The sequence below is a fragment of the Anser anser genome, assembly GCF_964211835.1.
Source record: "Anser anser genome assembly, chromosome: 5".
In the NCBI taxonomy this organism is placed as follows: domain Eukaryota; kingdom Metazoa; phylum Chordata; class Aves; order Anseriformes; family Anatidae; genus Anser; species Anser anser.
This window is the reverse complement of record NC_139725.1, coordinates 20,307,276-20,332,477: the sequence shown is the minus strand read 5'-3', so window position 1 is coordinate 20,332,477 and position 25,202 is coordinate 20,307,276. Positions and strand designations below refer to the sequence as shown.

Sequence of the window (25,202 nt, the reverse complement as noted above, 5' to 3'; positions counted from 1 at the left end):
AAATAAGGTACTTCTTTGGTTAACTCTGCTTAATACTGCGGTATCAAATCTCATGAGAAATCATCTTGTAAACGCACTGCTGCAAATTACAGGCATTGGCTTGCTAAATGCTAAGCTGCTTAATCATAGATGAGTAAGAGCCTGGGTAAGTCAGCTTCCAGAGGACATTGCCATCCTGTTCTACAGGAGACTCCTTGCAGAGCCCCAGGACAGTCAGCTGCTTCACCTACAAATCCTGGGACTTTTGCTATTCAGACCACGTCCGTGCCCCACCACAGGACGCTCATTTGTCTGTATCGCCAGACTTGGTTTTGCCTGGACATACTTGGGCGTGCAGCAGCTCTCTCTTTTCTGCCACGGTACCAGTCCACATAACCCAACTTCTCCTCGTACCTCATTCTGCCTTTCAGGGGTCAGGAGCTGCTGCTGCAATATCCGTCCATCATCTCTGCCAGCCTCACGTTACATCCCGCTGTACGAGCAGCATAGCCTGGGGTTTTTGCACGCTGTGCTTGCTGAGCTCCGGAAAGCAGAGATTACGGGGTGCCATGTGGCAGTGACAGCAGCAGTGGCTGCAAATAGCTCTTGACTCCGTGTCAGGCCCTGCACAGACGCAGATGGCTGGCTGCTCGGCAGCGTCCTGTCTTCTCAAGAGAGCGCGATGGCCAGCCTGATTCCTGTTTGTGTACGGCAGTTTGGGAACCTTGCACATAGCCACAAGCACAAACAACCCATCACAGGTCCTAGAGACCTGGGTTGGCAGCAGGTGGAATTTACAAATTGGAGTTTGTGTCTGAAAATCTTCCCTTGGCAAGTCGGGGTAATGGCCTATTACATTTTATAGAACTTTTTCTTTGCTGCCACAATACTGTATTTTTGAAAACATCCCAGAACGGCAATGGTTTATGGCTCTCCACTCTGCCTCTCAGCTCCAGTTTGGTACAGGCAGTTGTATGCTGCTAATTCAGTCACGCTCTTGCCAGATCTGGGCAGACCCAGAGTAGTTGGTGATGAGAGTATAAAACAAAGCAGCCAGGCAAATTTCAAATTCTGTTTTGGAGAAGGGATTAAAAAAATGAAGCATGTTTGTTTATATTTTTTTCCTCATCCATTACAGTATTTTACCAAAACTTAGATTACTTTGCCAAATCCAATAAGGTAGTTGGGATGAGCACCAGGCCCAATAGGATTATTAGCAAAGCAAGGTAATTGTGAAATTCCTGGTCATTGGAACCACTGCTATCATAACCAGCCTGAAAAATCGGAAGTAACGTCCGTTTAAATAGTTGAAAATCATCTTAAAGGTCTTGCTCAAAAAATGTCCAGGGCCTGAGATGAAGCTCCTTACCATTGTGCTTGATGGCAGATCGAATCAAGATACATGGTGCTGGATTCTTATTTCTTTTTATTGCTTTAAGGGTAGACCTTAATCTCTTTTATCCAGATCATTTCTAGTTTGCTCAGGAGTATGCCTGGCTGACCCTTGGCAGTCCCCTGTTTTGCAGCAGCACTTATCAAATCGAGTGTGTTTCTGTTAGAGGCAGAATGTTTAGACAAAATGGCCCTTGCCATTAATGTTCCTGTTCATATGGAGCCTACTTATTAATTTTGATTGAATGAGCAAACTCTCATTTTTTAAAATTACTATCATTAGTCTGCTTCTCTATTCTTTTCCTCGTATGGGGCTAGTGGGGAGAGGAAGGGCATTATTTTCTATGCTTGTACAAGAAAAGAATAGAGCAGATGCAGAGAAAGCGGTGCTCTGTTCCTGTTTTTAACTTGACCTGTTGGAAAAGAGAGCAGACTTTTATTTTGCCACATACTTTCAAAGATTCAGAAAACACTTAGCTTGTTTTCCTCAACAATGAATTAAGCATGGATAATAACTGTCTCAAAAGCAGGTTTTCATCTGCAGGTGAGGCCTCAAAGTGCAGCTTGTACCAAATACACCTGTAAATCTCAGTATGCAAGACAGCGGAGGGTAGAAAAATAGAAGGCTGAGATCAAAAAGCCATAGCTGCTGTCTCTAAAGTCTCCTTGCTGGTAGCAGTCTCTCTCAATTTAAAATATTTCTTATGCTAAATATTTATCTTTCTGCTAACTTCGTGCTTTTATTAGCTAGTCTTTATAAATAACTTAGGAATTAGCTGATACTAAACAATACAAATTGAAAATTATTTGCTTTGTGGAGCTGGAGGGTGATGTATATGAAAGAGGCTGCTAGAATTTTTGGTTCTGTATTTTGTGGACAGACAGATGGACAGTTCAGGAAGATGTGTCCATGTATTACGTTTGCACAGACTGTTTCCTCCCCGCTGTGTATCACATGGAGAATTGGAGTAAAGTCTTCTGTTATCATGAGACAGACGCCAGTGGGCTTCTGATCAGGCCACAGGGAGGGAGCAGACCTGCTGGAAAATAAATGAGCAGCCAAATGGTAAAGACACATCAAAATATGGTGAAAATTTAAATTAAAAATAAAAAGGGAATGGGTGAAATAGTTTTTAACTTCGGTTTGAGCAGCTGAATAGCTCCTGACTGGCAGCAGGTTCTGTGCAGACCCGAAGATCTGGATTACAATTTCTGGCTGATGTCCTATTGTGGTCATTTTCTGTTCCTTTCAGCATGTTCCCACTGTAATGTCAGGATTTTGTTATTTTTTTTTAATGAAAGTCATGGCTGCCTTTTTTCATATTTCAGGATAGATCCCTTGTCTAGCTGAAGCAGCTGTGATTTAACCAGTGCAGCGCAGCACTATCTGCTGCTGTCAGGCTGAGGCTGTGCAATTCTGGCTGTAAAAGAGTCGCTTTTCCCTCTGAAGCCAGGCACTAGAGATAAGATGCAGAACAACGCTGACATCTCCAGCTCTCAGCAAAAGATGAAGATTTGACGAAAGAAGTCTCGTTAGGAGTCAGGGAATCTCCTTGCAGGGTATTCTTCGGGTGTGATGAGCGAAAGGGGGAGGTGGTGTTAGAAGGAGGCTCTTTGACAAGGCGCTTCAGGGAAGGGGCTAACAGCTCTGTTCTGCTTGGCTCTAGGAGAGGGCATAAGGCTTTTCATACTGTGCGTACCGTTGTGCTAGTAGCATGAACATTATTCCTTTGAATAATGTTTAATGTTGCAAGCAGCAGCATATGCTCTCATTGCAGCACGCAGGCAAACGTTTGCATGCAAGAGGACTTGTTTTGGAGAGGAATTGCCTAGGAATCCTAAGGTTGTCCTATAAGGTTTACTGGGACACAAGGTTGATGAACAGTGCCTGAATATTTAAAATTACTTATATGAAATCCTTTACAAGCTTCACTGAATCCACAGATGGGGAGAAAAGTGTTTTTGGATTATATACGCTTACCTACTCAGAGCATTAACATTAAACACCAGTCCACCACTGAGAAAATAAAGTCAACAGATTTTTTTCACCTCGTCAGGCATCAGCCTTTCCTTGTACCACTGAGCCTCCCCGTGTGCCTGACAGTCCTCCTTTCCTTCCTTGGCAGCTCCAGGTTAAGATACTGCTATGATTTAAGCATCCTCAACTGTTTCTCATATCACTTCTGCTCAGGCCCTTGCTCCTGCTTAAATGCATCCTGCATTAAAGGTGCCAAGGAGCTTGGAAAGCCCAACCACCATTTTTTACAGAAGAGAAGGCTTCCCAGCTTTTTGCATCACCCCATGTAAGGCTTCTTGCATGCTGGTACACACAACAAAGGCAACTCACTCCTCTCTTTGGGCCTCATGCAAGGAGGAGGGTTGCAATGCAGTTCCAGGAAGGAGGTTGCAATGCGAGGCTGCATTTGGAGTCCCAGGAAGGTGCCCACGGCTGTGTGGACTTCTGCAGACTTTTCCTACAGACTTGTCCTCTGGTGCTGGACGTGCCCAGTCAGCAGGACCCGCGGGCAGTGCTGGTGCAGGATAGCAGGTGGGAGGGCACAGCACCGTGCTCCGTTATGCGGACACCAGAGAACGGGGCCACAGCGCAGCAAGGGGGCTCGTGAGTGCAGGCTGGCACCTCTTTGATCTTTTAGTACTGTGGTTGCACTTTTCTTCCATCCATATATGCTCTGCAGCTGTCGGTTACAAGTTTCCCCATTGGTTGCCAGCAGCACGATCTGTTATGGCCATAAACTGGAGAACTGTTAAACCAGTGGAGAAGGTCGTGGTGATGAGGCCCAAGCAGTGCTCACTGGGGAATGAAGTTGTTGTAGGCCGTACCACATCATTGACAATGAAGGCAGCAGATGACAGCATGTTCAGATCCCATGGGGCACATTTATGTGGATTTTCACTGTATTTCTATTTGGGAAAAAAAAAAAAAGCCCTAAATGCTGTCTGCTGCACAGCAGACTTCTGATAGCCGTTTGAATGAACAGTCAAGGCTTTCCAGTAATTTCACACGATAGCAGCCTGGCCATCGTGCTCCACGACAGACGATATGTTTGGCCTCAAGTATTTTGGTTGTGGTCCTCGACCGGAGACATCAGAGGCAGCCCTCGGGCCCGCAGGGACATCACACCTTCCCTGGGACAAGGGGAAGGGGCTTTTGGAGACGTTGAGTACGGGAGGTTGGGGATTCTGCGGGACAGCAGCTGCTTGGGGGACAGAGGAAGCTTCTTTGGGGCGAGCCCTTAAGGACGGGACATGGTCTGCTGCAGGGAGGGACTGATGGCAGAAGTAAGCCCTGGGGGCAAGGAACGGTCTGCAGAAGACCGGGTGAAGGAAAAACTGCTTTTAACCAATTTTCATTTCATTTTTCTCTCCAATGGTCTTTTTAGAGTTTTTTTTTCTTTAATTAAAAAGTTAAATGTTCCATTATATATTCTAGCAAAGCCTGCCCTTGTGAGTCTTTGGTCCTTTATGTGGAACTTTCTGTAAGGACAAGGCTTTGGATCCTTTCAGACATTAAGTACACGTTAATCATTACCTCCATCCTTGCCTTCTGCCACATGGCAGTCCTGAGGGGCAAGGTGGAAGGGGGTAGAGGTCCTTATGCTGCAAAGAGCAAAACACAGCTTCAACCTTGTGCTCCCTAGTTCCCCTGAGCACGTGGACTGCGACTCAAAACACGAAAATCAGTGAGGCTATGAGGAGTGCATGGGGCTAAGTACCAAGCAGATCCTGTGAGGACAGGATCAAAATGATGCTCAGGGCTCCAGGAGTGCGCCAAGCCCCAGCAGCACGCGTGCTGCTCCAAGCAGCGGGCGTTGGGGGGTCTCTCTCTGCTGGGCAGGGTTCCCTGCCCCGAATGCCATCCCCTTTGCTCCGTGGGAGCACAGCGCCCTACACAGCACCGGGTAGGCACATGGATGTGTACAGAACGATGTTAAATCCCTCCGCTTACTTTCTGCAGTTCTTCAGAAACGTTAGAGTTTAAGAAAAGGCAAGACCACTCTTACCAACCCCTTTTCCTTTTCCGTTACCCATGTCACCTCGTAAGGGTACCTTCCTCCCCTGTGCCTGCCTGCTGTAAGGTCTCGGAGGGGTGTCAGTGTTTGCAGTAGATCCCCAGAGGCAGGCCAAAGCACTTAGGCTGCGAAGCTGCGCTGTTTTAATTTGAGGAGGCAGAAAGCCAGGTCAGATTGACGGTTTAAGTACCAACAAAATAAACTAAATGCAGATTGTGTGTCCCAGCCTCTTCTGCATTCAGTTCCCACGGGGACACTCTGTTCCAGTGGCCTTGTTCCATTCGACTTCCTTGCAGAGGAATTGGAGAGTGTCCAGCTTTTAAAATTACCTCAGCTTTAATTTATTCTGCTTTTGATGTTCGTAGCACCATATATCTAATGGTCCCCAAATCTTCTCCTTAGTCTCTGAGGCTATAATTTACCTGCCCGATTTCTCAAAGGCAGGTACCACTTACTTTAAAAGTTACGTCTAATTTTAATATCCATATGTTTATATAATATATGAAGTTTGTAGGGTGAGAGAGGAAGATAAATGACTTACGCTTCGTGAACCTTTCCGGTCACTTTAAAGACAAATGATTTTCAGTTTTACAGAGGTGTTTTGCAGAAACCTGCCCAGGTCCTGCATGTTTAAGGTTACTTACACCTGGCAAAAAATGAACGAGCTGTTCTCCCTTAGGACCCAGTACCGACCTCACAGACCCAGGTGTGATCCAGCTAAAGGGGTTTTTTTTCTTCTTTTTGTTAAAGAGAAACACTGACAGTGGGGGAGATGAGCGAAAGGCGTGTGAGTTGGGAAGCACTGGATTTGACATGTCAGGGTTTAGAAATAGAGAGCCTGATTCCAGTTTCTTTTGAGGCAGCTTTATGTAAACCTGGAAATGCAAAAGGGGAGAAGTGAAACAAAGCTGTAGCACTTGTTAAGGCCCCTTTTCAGAATAGGTTAAATTTAAATAAAAATCAGGTCCAAGGGCTTGTTTCCCACCTGATTGCTGGGCTGAAGGAATAAGAGCTATATATATAAGTAGAACAGAATCACGGTGAGAATTAAACCCTGAAGACAGGCCTCGGGAGGACACAGGATGTCTCAGGAAAACAAATCTGAGGAAGATGTCCTGTGATTGCATCACAGCTGGTGACAGTGAGCTGCCATCCAAGGCGAGCGCCGATTCCGGAGCCCTGCGGCCGCCTCTCGCAGCTCCCTGCGGCGGCTGGGCAGAGCCTGACTGTTGATTTCCTCCTGCGTTCAAGCCCGCCGTCACCTCTGCGCACTCGTGCTGCTACCTTGGCATTATGGAGATCGGACGTGGTGGGAAAGATTTGCCAGTTCTCTGCAAAGCAGGTTAATCCATCTCCGTTAACACACCTACTCGTTTCAAAGATACTCGTCGCCTTTTATTTTCACCTGCGCACGTATGCTCAGGGAGAGCCACGTGCTCACCTGGTTCATGGTGGTGTAACTTTTTGGAAGCCTGATGGAGGAAAAGAGAGCTCTGGAGGTCTGACTGTATGAATTCTGATCTGAACACAGAGGCAATGAGTATAATTTAGCAGTTGCTAGCAGTAGAAGTGTAACATCAGACTAGTATTTCTATTTCAGACTATGCCTGAAGCAGCTGGCTTATGAAACAGATAACTTTTCTTACTATGCAAAATTGACCTTTTTTTTTTTAGGGGAAAGAAGGGAAACAAAGACACTGCTTGTGTCCTGCCTGTGCCACCCAATAGGTCATCCTAAACAACGTGAAAGGGTGTCTTGTATCTTCCTAACAACCCGTTTGTTCCTTTTTCTTCCTCCCCTTCCTTTTTCCTCCATAGGTGATGGAATAGGTTGGCTCCAGCTCACCCCTCCTGGCATGCCATATGTGCTGCGTGATGCCCTTCTTCACTAGATCGTTCCAGTCTTTGGGGAGGTGGGAATTTATTCCTGGAATCACTCCAGTGTCCAGATCATTTTCCTTGTCTTTATTAGGATGGACTGCGGCCCACCACTGTTGAGAAGAGCAGTTGGTAGGGAGCATGAGATAATTGCCTAAAATGAACTCTGCCTCCACGGGGCACAAAACCACTCAGTGGCATCGCCGCTCTCTCATTCCGGCTTAAGTCACCTTCCTCCCTCTAGGCAGTAGCTGCTCCTTGCATGTGTTCTGGGGACCATATGCTCGGCCTGCTCCCCAGACCCAGGCTTGGACGCTCTGCCTGCAAAGCAATGCACGTTCTCCCCTGCAGACCTTCTCAGATGGCATCCCCATCCTACTGGTGCAGGCTGGCTGGCAGCAAAAGAAACCATCTCTTCTGTGTGCTCACTGAGCAAAGCTCCATAGGTCCAAAGGGACAGTCTCTTTCTGCCTGCCCATTGCTAAACCCACACGGCTTTGTTTGGTAGGGCCAACCTCCCCAGGACTCTTGAACCTCATGCAAGGGTCTGACTCTTTTGTCAGCCTCAACAGCATGCTGTGCTGTTTTGTATGGTGTTGGGTTGGAGATGGGTTGTGACTGAAATTCTGGTCCAAGCTTCTGAACATTCCCCATCCTATACGTGTTACAGCAGCAAGGCAAAGCAATTCCAGGGGGTGGTTTCTCTGCTGGGCTCGTTGAGCAGACACAGCTCTGTATCAGAAGTGGTTAAGCCTGAGCCTTGTTCATCTGCCCCAGCTGAAGCCAGTTAGCTGAGGAGTGAACCAGGTTAGCTGGGCTGCCAGCTCCCCAGGAGGAGGTGAAAGGCAGGAGAAAGGTGGAGGTGCAGGTTTTGGAGTTGTGGACTGAGAGGATTTGTGTAAGGAAAATCATAAAACAGAGAGCAGAGGCTGCCAAAGCAGGTAGGGAGGTGGATGAGGGGTGGGGAAGAGGTGCTTAAGGCATGGCTGTTGTGCTGGAGGTGGGTCTGGGCTTTCCCTTCCCTCCAGAAGGGCAAAGCAGCCCTGGAGGCAAATTGGCACAAGGAGGGGAGCAGACCCCAGGCTGGCTTAGATGGGCTTGTGGTGTTTGGAAAAGCGAGGGGCTCTGCTGAAGCAAGGCAGAAAGGCTGTGTCTGCCTAACGCAGTGCTTCCGTGTCTGCAGGGCTGAGCCATGAGGAGCAGCGTGGTAGTGGTGGTGAAATGCCCCCTCTGAGTAACTTTGCCTCCCCAGAAGCTGGTTGGGCTGACCCGCTCTAGCCGTGTGTAAGGGGCTGCCCACGTGGTCCCACGGAGCGTTAGCTTTGCTGCACTGTGCTGTGTAACTGCGTGCAGGGTGGGGGGCATATGTTCTACTGGAGCTGTTTATGGGGAGCACACCGGGCATTTTGTGCCACCTGTCTTGTAGCAGAACTCGAATTCTTGCAGCAACTTACACCCTGTGGGTGGTTTTTTGAAACCTTTTGCCAAGTGGAGCCTCCTCTTGGAGCTGGAGGTCCCCGGCCACTCAGCCCTTGGCCGCCAGACTCCTCTGTGCCATCTCCCACTCAATTCGTTGTGTTTGTGCAGAGGGAGAAGGCAGCGAGCTCTCGGTCAGCCCACTTCTGGGGGTCAGAATGAACTGCACCCATGGCCTGGCCAGGAAGCATCAGGCTGAGAGCAAAGGCTGACAAAGCAGCAAGCTTTTACAGGCTGCCGCAGCGGCCCCTTGCCCTTCCAAAGGGAAACAGCCGCGTGTCTCTTTGCCAACTCAGTGAGCACAGAGCTTTATTAGAAAATGTTTCCTTGCATTTGTGTCCTGCTTGGTTTGTTTGGTTCTTATTAGTTAGTAATTGTTTCATTACTGTGGAAATAGATGTCATGTTATTTTTTATGTTGGCGTCTTTTTTTTTTCTTCCCCTGTTGCTTTGTGAACACTTCTTACAGTTATTTGCTGCAGGGAAAATGGGAGAAGGACTATGTAACAGTGGGCAGAAGCTGAGAAAATGCCTTTGCTTTGGGACAGCCCAGCTCATTGCCCACAGCTGGCAGCAGCAAACCCAGCAACGTTACCCTCAGGTGTGAGCCCCAGCAACCTGCCCCTGCTCCTCCTCGCAAAGGGAAGGGCAGGAGCAGGGCAGATGGAGGGTCACCTTCTGTGGCTCTGTCCCGTCCTGCCCCTTACACCTCGCTGTCACTGCTAGTGCTCTTGTTTTTATGGTAAATTAAGGCAACCAGCAGACCCTTCAAAATGTCCTCTTACCATTTCAAGGAGGGGCCGGCCGGAGGTAACTTAAAGCAGAGAAAAAAGCCGCGGAGGAGAGCTTTGCACATTAAGATCTCGATGAATTATGCATGCCACGCGGCAGGCTGGTACCAGCGGTGCTGGCTTTATGAGAGGAAGAGAGTGATGGCAACAATTCACCTCAGACTCGAGCTGGGGCTTCTCACGGCGAGGCAGTAATTTGGGCTGAGCAGGAGCAACGCGGCTTTTCCTTTGGGCCCCTGGGGGCTGCGAAAGGTTATTTGGCAGCGAGGAGCAGAAGACCTGCTCGGAGCAGAGCGAGGAGAAGGGGAAAGGAAGGCAGGGAGCATGCATCAGCTTCATGAGCTGCTCGGCAGGGCCGTGCTGAGGAGTGGTGGAAGCGCTGACAAGCCCCAGTGGGCGCACATTAAACCCTGCCACGTAACGGGACGGGAAGGCTGACACTGAAAGCATCATATCAGGCAGCCCCTGCTGCCTTGGGCTTGCTGTCCTGCGAAGCAAAGGTGGAAAGAAAAAGAGGAAGCAGCAGTTAAAGCAAAAAATCTCATTAAGGGCAAAGGTTGGCTGCAGGAAAATAAAACTGCAGCGCTCTGATATGAGGTCCGTTCCCATGCGTGGCAGCTGACATGCAGAGCTCCTCCATGTCACGAGTAGGTAACTAGTTCAAGTGGTTTGCCAGGAAATGAAGTGCCCTAGAAGTTTTCCAGGCCTTTGTGAATCAACAGCAAAAAGAAATTAGTTTCTGCGCTTGCTGGTGAGTTGCCACCACGTATTTATCAGACAGCTGCTTCTTTGGTAGTGGCAGTAGTAGGAGCTTGGGTACCTTGTAGTTGTTTGTGGTTCTCTTTCAGTGAGATCTGCTTCTCCCACTGCGTTCTTTAAGGGTCTGGGTTCTGGCCATTCATGATTTTGAACCCTTTTTTAAGGAAGAGGCAGTCCCTACAGGCATTGAAAGTGGACTGTGTTGCTCTGGGGCATATGCATAGAGATAATGATAATTTTTCTTTTTAGAGTGTTGGTTATTCTCCCTTGTCAAAAGCACTGAAGGTGTATGCTGCTACTCTGTGGTGGGAGACTATATTTGTGTACTGTTTGCAGATGGAGAAGCTGGCCTGCAGAGAAACGGTGCAGCATTTTCAAAAGTGTTCTGTACTGGGAGGCAACCATTTCCTGAGATATTCAGAGGTGCTAATCATCAAGTGGAGCCTCCCTGGGCTTCAACTCAAGTACTTGGTTGGCATTTACAAAACTAGAAAGCATCTGATATTAGACAAAATCAGAGGCTACTCTGAAAAAACTTGGCCCAAGTGATTTCCTTGGCCAAAAACTTGGCCCAGGTGACTTCCTTGGCCTACAGGGCTCCATGGGACTGGTGGGCACTGCTGCAATTTCTAATTGTTGTTCTTTATTGTTGAGATAGTGACTGTGATTGCCTTGGCCCCTTCCTCCCAGTCTGTCTGAATCCTGTACGTGATGAGGCTGTGTATTATACTTTGCAGTTGTTCTAACCTTGTCCATACACAGCAGAAATGGGTCTTGTTTTACATCAGCCTCTTGCAGGATGCTTGGATGCAGGAGAGAGCAGGACCCCCAGCACTCCCAGAGAGAGGTCTTTGTCCTGTGCTGGGTTCCTGCAGAATCCCTGTTCACAGCTTTCCTTGGCGTTAAAAATGGTGGTTAGGATTGCTACGGAATGCTCAAAGAGCTGGTCGAGTTTGAACTCTCCTGCCAATGAACTGGTGAGGTTTTGATTGTGGCTCTGAAATATCTGTGGTACGACACGACATTGTGACTTCTTATCACTGCGCTTTCAAAGGGGGTTCGCTGAATTGTTGTCTTGTGTTTAGTGGTGTGGGTATACACGAAAAACTAAACCACCCTTTTAAACTGTAAGCAGTAAAATATGTATTGTGCTTTAATTATTTTCATTTTTGGCAAAGCTGCTGTATAATACAATTATGTGTGTGCCCAGGGGCATAGGGGATTGAATTACTGGGTATCTGCCTTCCAGCACTCTCACCCCATACTTAAATTATATGAATCCTTTGGGAACCAGGCAATTGTGTAAGTGTTAGTTAGCAAAAATATCCAAAGTTGCACACAAACATCCTTATCTCCAGAGCTGTTTTGTAGGTAACTTTTCTTTTTATTAATCTAAGTGCTATGAGTATAGGCTTTAGATCTCTCATCCAGCGGATTCTTACAAAGATGTTCTTCCACGTGCTGGGACAAGAGACATCTGGGGAAGATGGGAATCACCTACTCTGGCCAAGCATGAGAAAAGGAGAAGGGGAAAAATAAGTCGTTGGGGAAAAATAAGTCTATTAGCTGAAATGAAAGCTCTGGTAATCCTTATTCAGACAAGGTTTTTGTTAATATTCCACAAATAATCTTCTTTGTTTGACTGTGCTTTTTTTGGTGTTTTCTTTTAATTTTTCAATGCTTTATAGAAAATGAGGTGCATGTGACACTTTTGCAAAGATGCCAAGGCAGAAACTACTCGTTGCTGGAGATGAAATTAAGGTCAATACCACATGCAGCTTATGTCAGCTTAAGACTTTTTTTTCCCAAAGCAGTTATAATTAAGCAGAAGCAAATTTTGCATGGACGTTCTTCTCCTGAGTTATTCTGCTTCCTTAGGTAATCTGAAGTGCTGTAAACAGTTTAAATGGAACGAGGTGCATGCACACAGGTGTTGGCAACAAACTAAACAGAACAGCTTTGAGCCAGTTTTAGTATGAATTTGCAGTAGTAACTTGTAAATGGGAGCAAGACAAAAAATTTTGACAGAAGTTGTGGAGTCTCCATAACTAGAAACAACTTGATTGATGTTGACATTGTACCGTACAAAGACTTGATCTGAGATCTGATCCTAAACCACAGTGGCATGTTCCACCTCCTTAAGAAAGTGCTAGGGAACAGTGAATTCCTCCCCAGATTTCCACAAGGGATATGCATGTAAAGATGCCTACAGAAATCCTTTTTCCTTTGAGCAGAGATGGACACAGCTTCTGGGCTGGTCTGGATTTGTTTTGCGCAGCTCTCTAGTAGGTTCCTCCTTTACTGCTGCTCATCAGCTTTCAAAGATTTCAGTTCCACTGTTTGAAGTGTAAAAAAATCTTTATTCCGTGTATGTTTAAGTATGTTCCTAGTGGCTGAAAAGTTTCTATTTCTTTATTAGCTAGGCTGATGATTCAATTTCAAGATTTGTTCAGGGCCTGGGCAGACATTTTCCCTTCTGGCATTGGTCCAAGCCAGGTTTCATTGGCTGGATCTTTGCCTATACACAGTGGTGGGCTTGTGATTGCTGAGATACCCATGGGTATTTACCTAAGGATAATAATATGCATCGTGTGTAACCTCTTCCTCTGGCTTTTATTTGAATATTAAGAGTAAAGAAATGATGTTCCTACAGGGGTTTCCTTCCCTGTTTCTCTCAGGGAGGGGAAAAAAAAAAGGCAACAAACAAATGTGTCATGTTTTCTAGCTAAAACCCATTCAAACAAAAGAAGTCCTAAATCCATATTAATCACCGCCACCTCTAATTTTTCAATCACTGCTTGATTAAATTGCTGCCTAGATTCATACTTTCAGTGATGGGCCTGGTGAGCGCTCTACAGCGAACTCAAACAGAGAAGTAATAAAGTGCTTTCTGTCATAGGCAGTCCCCAAAGCACCAGACACAACACAAGTTATTAAAAAAAAAATTCCAAGAGAGTGAGCTGCTGTAAACTGCGCAGAGAGGAAAAAATGATTGTCCGGGGAAGCGAAAGAAGATTTTAATTTCATATCTGCAATTACAAAAGCAAATACATCCGTACAGAGGGTATTTCAAAGTCAAAAAGAAACGAGCAACATCAAGTGGTTGGGGCTGTGTCAAGGACTAGGTTTGTAAGGGTTTTAACCACAGTCAAAAGGCAAGAGCCCATTATTTCTCTTTCAATATAATTGTCAGCATAGAGCACGTCCATCAGTTAATAAACTTGCATTGATCCACAGCCACTTGCCTTTAAATCCTCCCATCAGGAGTGCAGATGTTCAACTGCAGACATGCTCCGATTGCCACCAAAGGTGGGGTTTTATTCAAGCCAACTTAAATTGGTGTGCAGCCTTCTTCTGATACTCCATGGCCACTCTGAAATTCGGGTATGTTGCTGGAAGACTCGAGGTAGACCTGTGGCTCTTGTGCCTCCTGCCACCAGCGAGCGGTTACGGTGCTGATCCCTTGCTTGGGCTCCGGCACCGGTTATTTTCTTTAAAATGCAGTCTGTGGATCTCTTGCAATTATACAATTATCCTCTTGGCTTTACATCTTGTCTTCATCAGCTCTGTAAGTCTTGATGTTGATAAAAGCACATATTGGCCAAGCTTGCTCTCTTTGCTAGAGTGTCTCACAGGGCACGTTGCTGTGTTCTGACACCAAGAACACAACTTTTTCTTTCCTCCCACCCTAATGTGGCTACACCGTGAGTCAATAAAGAGTCAACACGAGCTAAATCATTGTAAGTCAATGTTAAGCCAATTTGGGAATGTCCACGCTAGGGTTTGTGTGGACAACAATTTAGTGGAATCAATTGAAAAATCAATGTTGGGCCTCATCTCTGTCAGTTTAACTAGCTTCCCTCCCGGTCAGCTCCCAGCCGCCTAATAGCTGGCAAAAACCTGCAACATAACATTATCTTAGGCTTACACAGCCTTCATCGGCAAAAGGATTTCAGTCACTGAGCTTACTCTGTAAGTTTGGGTCGTGCAGGGCTTCACCCAGCTGGGTGGGTGATGAAGCAGCCTGCTTGATGCCCAACAAGCCCGTGGCTGCAGCACGTGGAGGGTACAACAGCCTTGTTGGTGAGACACCGGAGGAGGAGCTGAGAGCTGAGTGCTCATTTTTTACCACTTCATCTCTCTCTGTCTTTTTTCTCCCCCCAAATGGCTGTGGTAGTACAAATCTTGCACGTGGTGTCTGGGTCTTACTTCCATTCGTTTGTCCTTGGGCAGCTTTTTAAGAGTCGGAGATTACAAAGATAATAAAAACAGGCTGCTGACTGCAGCCACCGGATGCTAGGAGTAGTGCTGGCACATCAGTGATGCTCTCCCATCCTGCCCGCTCGTGTCAGCACGCTCCGGTGGAAACCCCGGTCTGGTGTGGCGATGATGAGGCAGGTCTCCCGAACAAATCTGTCGTCGCACAAAGCTCCATCTAATTATTTAGTAAGTAGCTTTGAAACTTTGGAGCTAAGCATGATTCTTCTGGTTAAGAAGGATGTGATTTCTCTGGAAGAAGTATTTCTTCCCTTCGTTTTCTTGTGCTGTTAAAGGCGTGCTGCTAATGCAGTGGTTGTGGTGCAGTGCTGACTTTGTGTTTGCAGGTGCTGGTGTGCCTCCACGAGAGCCGCAAACCTGAAATAGGGTCACAACATTAAAATTCTTGCTTGCTGTAGCTTACCTGTTGAAAGATTCAGGAGTGAGGTATGTTTCTAGCTCGTGTTACCTATACATGTTAAGTGGTTGACCTACATCAGACTTCACAACCCTCAGCCAAAGCTACTGCTGGTGCCCGTAGCGTAGAGGCAGGGAGCTGGAGCGGGTAATTGCTGCCTCTTACCGTACAGCAAGGCACGTACCCTCTGCCTCTCCTGGAAAAACCTATCTCGTGCTGCTCTGCAGGAAAACACAATCATCCCACAAAGAGCAATAACAATTCAAAAACATTTCATAAACATTCTCGTTAAAAAAGACAACCCCCAGCACAACAGCGGTGTTTCATTTTCCCAGAATGACTTGGAGATCTCTTCTCAGGCTGTGGTAGAAATATTGTTGGAGCAGTGGGTCTGAGGCTCTGTCCTTCCCTGCTGTCTTCCCATTTAACGTCTAAATATGTTGGGGCTTCCTTCTCCGCTCTAATACTATTGTTTGCAAATCCATATTGCTCTTTTACACTTTAAAACCCTGACTGAGACCGGTTGTGCTGTTAGCCACTTGTTTGAGAAAAGGAGCCAAAATTGAATCGTTCCAAAAGGAGCTAGGTTGAATGTTGAAAATGTCATCCAGGATAGCTGTGTGCTTACCTCTGGTTTGCAGAAAGCACGATCGTAATTTTTAATTTCTGCAGGTCCCTGGGGGAATCCTGCTAGAAAAAGCTGATAAGGGAAATTGCTTCTAATTCTGCAGCACACTCTATCCCTTCCCTCATTCAGTTATTATTGTATTGTGCCAGCAGTCCTGGTGACACACGCTCACTGCTCCCTTGTCCCCTCCTGCTCTGCCACTATTTTAGCTATTTCATTAGAATAACGTGACCACGCTTGTTGTTTCGTGTAGACGTAATGACTTGGGATGCTGAAGTCCTGAGGCAGGCACGGGGCTAACCTTTGCATCCACTGTGATTGTGTCAGCTAGGGGAAATTATTACGAGACCTACAACATGAGCTTGAGAACAGACAAGAACCTGCAGCCAGCAGTTGTGAACTTCTTGGGGTTGTTATGCCCAAGCAGTCATGCATCCTCTAGCCAGATGACAGATGCTTACTTCATCAGTGAATCATTACTTTAGCAGGGAGATGGCATTATAACAGGATTTCTTTACTGTGTTATCTGAGTGACTTCTCGTTTAGTCAGGTGAGTGATAATGAGAAAAGGAGCTTTAATAGCAATAAGGTCATTTGGTTTCGGTTATAGGCTTGGAGGTGTAGCACAGGTCAGGAAGGTGCAGCACGCACAGAGGCGTTGGTTCTTCAGGCTATGGCAGATTTACTTCTTTGCTTTCATGACTTTGCTGTTGAACAGTTGTGGTTTTTTTCCAGAAAAAAATCAGATGGATGAAATAGGAGAAACGTGCAGAGCCAGAAAGGAGATCTGAGGATCTTCATCCCGAGCCCTCTCAGCCATCCACTGCCAAACCAGCCGGTTACAGAGCATGCCAGTAGAACATCCCTGCTGCACGCTGTCGGGTTGCGTGGCTGTCTGCAAACGGGCTTTTGGACATAGTCAGAGGCTGGACGGGCTTTATCCCAGTGCGGCATTACCAGCTGCAGCGGGCCAATGGCTCCGAGTTCCCTGGGCAGACCCCTTTGGGGATAACATTCCCTTCTGCAGTGTGGGACCGCTCTGAAGAGCAGCACTGTCACCTTTTGCATTTGCCTGACAACCTTTCGGCTTTCCAACCTGTTTGATTACAAATGCCAGAGTTATTTAGGAGAACATATGCTGTCAGCTTCGATTGGCTTCCTTTGTAATTTTGACAGACAACGTTCCCTAAATGTATGACACAGAGGCTTACTCGGTGAAGGCTGTCACGTACCAAGACAAAGGGATTTTAAGAATAATAATGACAAGTAAACATCCATCTTTGGTGGGCTCTTGGTACAATTCTTTGAGAAGGCAATTCCTGTGAAGGGAGTAAACAAAATTTTAGGAGTTGCTAATGGCAAGAATGAGAATGTGTGAGTACGATTTTTAGTGATTAGGGTAATTAAATACAATACAAGGTTTGGGATATTTTTTATTTTTATTTTTTTGCTTTTAAACAGGAAGAGGAGCTGAGCAGCACAGTAAAGGAAGATGCAAGTAGGATAAAAGACTCAGGATGTAGAATGGCTAAGAGCTGGATTTGCAGAGGGTAGGGAAGCAGCCAAAGAGATGCCAGGGAAAGCTCATTTTGGCAGTGTGATTTGTACAGCTGGGGACTGCTCACTTAGATGGAGAAGGAAAGAAGTAGGGGCCTGGAACAGAAAGCCTGTAGTGAAGGAGAGCTGATAAACAACAGTACCAGACAGAAATTTGATGAAGTACACAGAACCGCGTGATTTATACCTGTGGAAGATCTAGCCTGTTAGGCTTTTTTTTTTCTTTTGCCCATTTGTACCCATATAAAGCTCAGGGTTATGTGGCTGATGTCATACAGGTTTCCTCATACTTCTTGTCTCCCTTCAGTCTAATTCTTTTTTCTATATTTGTGCGTTACTAAGCGTTAAAAGATCCCACAGTTATAAGCTTGCTGGTTTCCAGAATATACCATCAGAGCTGTTACTGAGGTTTTATTTCTGTTTTATTTTTGGTGTGGATCCTGGCGTTTCCTGAATGGCAGAGATCATCCAGGGCTGCCAAAGGCCCTCTGACTGGGTCGGCTCTTACACCGAAAGCCGCGTGCTTGGGGGTTTGCAGCTCAGTGACACTGGTGGCTGCAAAACTTGGGCATGCAGTGAAAAGCTGCACCTCAGCTCCGATTTTGTTGGATTTCGTGCTGTTGTATTTTTGTGTACTGTTCTTTGTGCCACCAATTGTGGGGAGTTTTTGCCTTTTTTTTTTTTAATGCCATTGTTGTGGCAACAAAAGGAAGAGCTCTTCTGCCCTTCTTTACTGAATTGTGCTTTTTCCAGGAGGAAAGTAAAATAAGTATTAGAAACAGAATCAAGAAGACCAAAAACATGGGATAGGAATAAAACCACACGACTGTTTCCTCTTTCTTTCTCCCACAACAAAAGGAGAAGGTGAACAAAGGGTGAGCAGACTCTGCCCTGCTGTGGGGAGGCACAGCAGTCTTCTGTGTCCCTCTGCTTTTACAGGGACTTGCAGCAATGAGGTTTGGTAGCTGCTTGCATCAGTGTCCTTCCAAGGAAGGCACTTAACCAGTAAATAGCCATAACACGCTGTAGCGGGGTGTATTTATGTGCAGGTGGGTCCCATGTTTGGAAATGACCAGGACTTGGATGGTGCTGGGAGCATACATCATAACACACTTGAGAGGAGCCTCGCTGTTGGGTTCTCTGGAGATATTTCTGTGTCTTAAGAAATAGCCCGATCGCCTGAAAGTGGCTGCAGTGCCAGGGGGGAGAAGGAAAGGCCTTCAAGACGTTTGGGGTGGTTTCAGGAGTTTGTGTTCAGTGCCACCCTTTTGTTTTTGAAAAGGTTGCGTTTATAAGTTTGCACTGGTGACTGGGAAAAGGGAAACACCATTCCCATGGGTAGAAAGGAAAATCCATGGAACTACAGACCAGTGAGCCTCACCTCTGTGCCTGGGAAGATCGTGGAAAAGATCCTCCTGGAAGCTTGGCAAGGGGTAGGAACTGGACGGTCTTTAAGGTCCCTCCCTTCCATCCCAAAGCGTTCTGTGATGCGATAAGTGCTGTGTAGTGGCAGGACCATGAAGCATTGCTCAGGTTAAGTGACTGGGAACCCGAACCAGAACTCTTTGAACTCAGAGGAAGTTTCGGTATGGCTCATGGCCAGGAAGAGGCATGGGCATATGGGTAAAACAGTACCAAAATAAAGGAGAAAAAAAAGTGTGCTCTTAGCATTCACCTTTCAAAGCCAGGTGTTTATTCTTTGCAGTGAGATTTACCAGTCGGGATTTCTGTAAGCCTGTCACTGCTGGCACGCAGCTCAGCGCTGAGCCCTCCGGTTCTGCAGCACGATGCAGGAGAGACCCAAACATGGCAGCGTTGCCTTTTCCTCCTGTCCTTTCTCTGTAATTCAGTTACAGGTCTGACTGGTGAAAGGCACCCCAAAGGTTTGTTCTTACCAGCTGTCCCTGGCCTGTTCAAATATGCCATTTGTGTGTGTGTCAGTTTTTCACACCTGCTTTGAAACAGCAAGGGAAGGTAACGTGAGAAGAGAGAGCAAGCTGCCTTACTCTTCCCTTTCACGCGAATGCTCGGGCTAATCCAAGCAGGAGTCTTTCCAAAGGCAAAACTTTATCGAGAGCCAGCCAGCTTTGTAAATTGGGCCTCTGCTTTGGATTGATATTCTTCATGAACAAACTCAGGAAGTGGAATTTAAAAACAAAGAAAGGGATTCAATTATTTTAGCTTCATTACACTCCATGCTGCTGCTGCTCTTCCTCTGGAGAGCACTGGAGAGGCCCTCATGCTGCTTCAGGCTCATTTACAGAAATGCTACTGCATGAGTTGACCACACTTTCCAAGCCACTGATCTCGCTGCAAATGCTCTGCTGACTTGCTTCGGGCTTATCTGCAGAAAGTTAGCGAGATGCATGGAATTGTCGATACTTCTTGTAACTGAGGGCAGTTCAAGGGGCCTGTGTTTTGCCGTTCAACGTTCCTGGTCACTGCGCTCCCTGCGCCTCGGGTGGAAGGGGAGGAATGCGGGTCAGGAAAGCTCCCAGTTCGTGCGTGTTTACATGGCTCCTTAAATGAAGTGGCTCTGTGCTGTTGTAGGAGCTGGCGTTGGCTGTGTCAGGTGATTCATACTTTTAGGCAATTGCATCAGCTGATTGGCAGTGAATGCCCTGTTGAGAGTGAGCTTATCACGTGCATTAAGCATGTATGAGGACATGCAGCTTGTTCTTTTTTCTTTTATTGACTGTAGCAAATTTTTCCTTTCCCTTAACTCCTGTTGCATCCCATGTAGCATTATCTGATGTGTTTTTCATCACAGAGACAGACTTCAACTCCTTTATTCCTTTTTCTCTCATCTGGTGTGCCCAACTGCAGGCTTACCCCACTACAACTCAGACAGCAGAGACCATCAGTAGCAGCTTAGGATTGCATAAACTTTCCTGGGCATGTTCAGATCCTCTCACGTACCCATCTTAAAGCAGCCGCAGAGCCAGGCCGGAAGCATTTAATCGATCAAAGTCTAGCTAACAGTCTCTAAGCCTTGTGATGTGTGTGCGTATGCATATATAAAACATATATATTAATTCCACTGCGCTGGCAGCTCACTGCTAAATCTAAGTGGAGAACAGAGTGTGGGGATGCCAAGAGTCTTTCACGAACGCCTCATGTGCGGTTGGTCCAGAGGGGACCACGGGGAAGGAGGGTGCAAGCAGTGCCACGGGAAGCCTGCGTGGCATCCAGCTGTGAATAACATGCTTGTAAAATAACCTCTCACTTCAGAAAGGCAGACGGCATGGCTGGTGCAGAGTCATGCTCAGGTGGTTCTTCCCCCTCGCTGCGCCCAGCCTGCATCGTCTAGAAGTCTCCTCCTCGGAGCAAAACCTGTGGAAGTGGCTCAGATGGGCCAGATGAGGCTGGAATTGCTGCAGACTCCCTCTACCTGCTGCCTGGCTGCTATTTTCCTCACAGCTGATGCCAGGAGGACTTTGGCTGCCCTTGCATCAATCTGTTTGCTGCAGGACAGGTGGTGCTAAGCCGTTCCGGCCCTGAGCATGAGCTTGCTGTAGCCAGTGCCATCAAGACCAGACTGTAGTGAGCGTTTGCGGAGGTACAGTTTAATGACTGGGGCTGGACGTTGCATGGGATGCAGCGGAACGGTCTCACAAGGTCTCCAAAGCAGCTTGGGGAAAATAACCCTAAGGTGTGGGGGCAGGCAGCAAGCAGTCGTGTGTGTCGCTGCTCCTGGTAGCACTTGGAGAAGCGTTGGCTTCCTTTTCCTGCCAGAGCTTCGGAGGGTCCGTCCTTGGAGGGACAGCAGTGGGTTTGCAAGGACAGGAGCAGTTTCTCACTTAGCGATGCCAAGTGCTGCTCCCGCTCACACAAATATTGCCGCCGTTTAATTCTGCTCTTTGAGCTGGCAGCTGCAATAAAGTCAGCAAGCAGATGCCGCGCAGAGAGAAATGATTTCTCTGCCTTTGGTTTTCTTGCCCTGTAGCAAAGTTGCGTTGTGAGTCAGTTGTGTCTGTAATAAGCCTGGCTTTCCAAGAGCTGCTCTTGGGTAGGAGATAGGGAAGTTTCACTGGGAGCCTCTTGTCCCCCTTGTCAGAGTTAATTTCCCATTTCTGGCTGGCTTTGAGGGAATGGTATGCTTGTTTTGTCAAGAGCAAGGGAAGCTGGAAGTTTTACCTGTTGAAAGCCCTGAAGTATGTTCCATGTGCCAAGTGCTGTTGTGCCACGGGCCTCACAGGAGTTTGGGGAGGCCCCTAGCTGCCTGCAGCTATTGCAGGCTCACAGTGTGCTTTGTCCGGGATTGCGGTGGTTTAAAGAGGAAGGACTGGATTTTGAATGTATCTAAAGTAAAACAAAGCTGTAGGATTCCTGCCTAAGCCAGGTTTTGTTCCACTTCAGTGGAAAATGTTGAAAAACATTGTATCGCCTGCAAGCCTCTGCTGGACTCATCTATTGAGTGAAAGCAAACGTGACAGAATCAGCCCTCTGCCAAACGAGGGCTGCTTTTAATGGGAGCGGTGGCTGGGGAAGGCGCTCCTGAAGACGGCTTCACTGCAGGGCAAACCGATGCCACCACCTCTGTAAATGTAATCTCTTCTGTGCTGCCTCTTCTTGCACGTGACGTAGTGCAGGCGTGCTGAACACACACAGCGCTACGTACAAAGCTGCCAAGGTAAGCCTGGCTGTGCTTTCCTTGGGCTTGGGAGAGCAGGATGATGCTCTACACAGAAAACCTGAAGGAAGATGGCTTGGATGCAGCATCAGCCTTGCTGGAAATGGTGTCAGGCTTCGGTCACAGCTCCTCGGAGGGCCTGACAGGAGTATTTATTTAGGAAGCTAGCGTTTCAGAAGCTACTTCTAGCTGCTTGCACCATCCGTGGCTATTAAGGATTACAACTTAGGATAATTATTCTTTTAAGAACTAGCTTTTATCAGAGAGGAATAATGTGCAGCACCACACGTGTCTTGGTGGTGCTTTAGCACTTCCTCGTAATCATTCACTCTAATGCTGCACAACTGAGCAAGTCCCATGGCCATTTCATCCAGATAAAATGGAAAAGATAGATGAGCTTTTCCCTGCCCCTGGAAGGCTGACAACAAATCTCAGATTCATCAGACCAAGGAGGAAGCAATTACCCAGACAGCAGCTTGCCAAACAGCAGCATTCTCCCTTAAAATAAAGGGGCACGATGACATCATATTTCCACCAGCTTTCCCCACGCTGCTGCAGTGAAGGGAAGGCTTCTTCAGAAGCTTTCCTCTGACGCTTTTCTGCTTCTAAATCCATGCTTTCTTTGTTAGCTTATTTCCTCCTGCCTGAATGCAGTTTCCTCCTTGCAGTTTTGTCCCAGAAAGACAGGCTTCTGCTAAATTTCTTTGGGCAAGTTCATGCCTCTGCACTGGCACTTACAGCTTTGCTTCCTGCTCCATCATGGGTCGAGGTCCAGCATGGAACAGCTCAGGCCAGGGACATAGATGATACAATGTAGTGGGGGGACTTGCTAGTACCAGATTGAAGGTTGGACTAGATGATCGTAGAGGTCTTTTCCAAGCTGAATGATCCTAGGATTCTATATTTCAAATTCTGAGCAGCATCTGAGAGGAGCGTTTTAGGATGGGTAGAGGAATACTTGCCAAAGAACTCTCATTTTCCGTGCATCCCACATACCGTTGCTCAGAGGAACATTGCTGCTCTCTCTTCAGGTTCAGCTGCATGCCAGCCACTGTGTCGAGAGGCTGCTTTCCCCAGCAGCTGTGGTGTGGACAAGGTTAGCCAGGAAGGCTGTTGGCAGGTCTGTTTGTCTTGGAGGCCTCGCAAATATAGCGGAAGGATGAATTCCAGGCAGCCTGTCATTGAATCCATAGCACCCAAAAGGCTGGATGGCAAAAACCTGCAGAGCGTAAGTGGGAAATGCCCTCGGGTCATGGGTTTCTTTAATTAGTCTAGAAGTTTTGGAGTTTTCTGGCCCCTGGGGAGGGATATACCTTCCTGTTGGTTTTCTCTACCAAGTACATGTGAATGGTTTCTTTGAGTTTCATTTGCCCTCCGTAAGCAAGGCAGAGAGCGAAGGCATTGAGCAGAAAGGAGTTTTGGTTCAGTGAACACAGAAAGCCTTCAAAGCAGGGATCGATGCAGGGCTCTGGTAAAGTACAAAAACTGCTGAGATTGCACACGATGAAGGACAAGGACAGAGAGGGAATATTCATCCAGATCACTGAATTTGGAGGGACCTCGTTAAGCAGAGTAGGCTAGTTACTCAAAGGATTTTCCCTCGTGTTTCTCTGCTTTATCTTTCCAATGTGATTTGAAGACTCTCATTCATCCTGCTTCCTTTCTGTCTTGTAATACTTCAGCCATGTATTTCCATACCCCTTGTTTTCTCTTGTGAGAGAGCATCTTAATGGCCAGTTGCGCTCCTAGGGAGCCACGGGAAAGCAAGCAGCTGGACTGAAAATTGGATGGTCTTTTTCGGTGTTTTCCTGGCAGAAGTCCATTGCAGTAGCACAGTTCTTGAGATGTGCCACCTGCCAGGTAAGATATCATCATTTGAGATTAAGCAACAAGTGTTGCTGTTACGTGATAGACAAAAATTAGAGCAAGAGACCATGCTGGGACTGAAATGCCAGAAAAATCACCGAAGTGACTGCCTCTGGGGGATTTTCCGTGCTGTCTGAAGGCAAGCTGTTCAAACAAAGCTCCAGTGATGAAAGTTTTCTGTCCCTTTGATTGTTTGGCCTGTTAAATGGTTAACAGAATTGGGATAGAGACCGCTGAAATCATCTTGAGATGTTCTCTCATTACTCAGCTGCTCGATTACAATTTGAAATCAGTCATTGAGCTCTTAGTGGCTAAGGGCCATTAATTATGGGCAGGTTCTTTAAAGTACAGCTGCAGGCTGTAAGTGGCCTGATGATGAGATGTTTAAAAAGGCTTTTCCCTTGATTCACAAATAGGGCTTTTAGCCTGAACTTAATTGAGAGTCTTGTTGACCCCTTCTTCCTTCCTGTCCCTAACCTCCAAAAGTCTAGTTAAGCCAAGATTAGGGTTCACTAGCTGAGATATCCTCTTGTTCTTGTTTGGGTAAAGATCTCAGCCTGTCTGTGGGTGACTTCCTTTTCTGTCCCTCATCTCTCCCTGATCTAGTTCTCTAGTCAGGCCTGTCCCGCCAAGCACAGAGACATTGCAGCAGTCTCTGCCCTGCAGCTGGTGTATTCTCTTGCCTATTAAATTTGCATTAAATTCCACCATTTCATTTTGGGGGATATCCTGGAGTTAGTACACAGCCTGGTGTCATAAGGCCTTTCTCTAGTTTTCCTCTCTCTGCTGAAGGCTGTAACATTTATATTTGAAAGCTCTTTATTTTTCCACCTGTGGCATTTGAATTGTGATGCACCCTGTGGACATTTCAGCTTTGTCAGCTTGACTGTTATTAAGCTGTAATCATTTATCATCATTGGCAATGATTTTACGTCTGTTTTTTTTTTAGCAAGTATCACAGAACATTTATTGGTAAACTGCTGTGAGCGTGTGAAGCCTAAGATACATAATTTATAAAGCTGTATTTATGTAGCGGTGCTTTATGATGGAAGGTTGTGCTGAGAAAGCGTTTGAGGTGATGGTTTATTTTTAGATGAGCCAGAAGTCTTTGTTTCCATCTCATTTCAGGCACCGGCACAGAATGATTGAGAATTTCCAGAAACCCAAAAGCTTTTTTCCCTCTAATGGCGAGAGAGAGTATGTAAATAAAACTGACAAACATAAAAATGCAATAAACTACAACTGTTCCATGAATTTATAACGTGAGGGGGCAAAGTAATAAAAAAGCTATAAATTCATGTCAGTCACCCTCCTTTATTAAGAGCTACCAAGCAGCACGTGGAACGGGCGGTGCGGCAGTGTAAGCACAGCTGAATGCTTTCCGTGAGCGCTCGCTGCAAGGGACTTGCTAAACTGGGAGAATTTCCTTCTTCATGCTCCACGTGTGTACTCGCGTGGGGCAGGATAGTATGTATGTCATAACCATGAGGAAGAAAAAACGGAGTAGTTTTAATGAAGAAAGGTGGTTGAGTTAATTT

The 25,202-nt window shown here is 46.7% G+C and overlaps 1 protein-coding gene across 10 annotated transcripts in view; it reads left to right on the top strand.

Moving 5' to 3' along the window:
- Nucleotides 1-25,202, top strand: part of TSPAN4 (tetraspanin 4) — a 411,936-nt gene that overhangs the window by 305,651 nt on the left and 81,083 nt on the right. Inside the window, exon 1 of one of the 10 annotated variants that reach the window (XM_083839588.1) lies at nucleotides 8,068-8,221. The exons of the other annotated variants lie outside the window; for them this stretch is intronic. The gene's annotated coding sequence lies outside the window, so the exon portion shown is untranslated. Of the gene's footprint in view, nucleotides 1-8,067; nucleotides 8,222-25,202 lie in introns of those variants that run through there. 10 annotated transcript variants of the gene reach the window in all.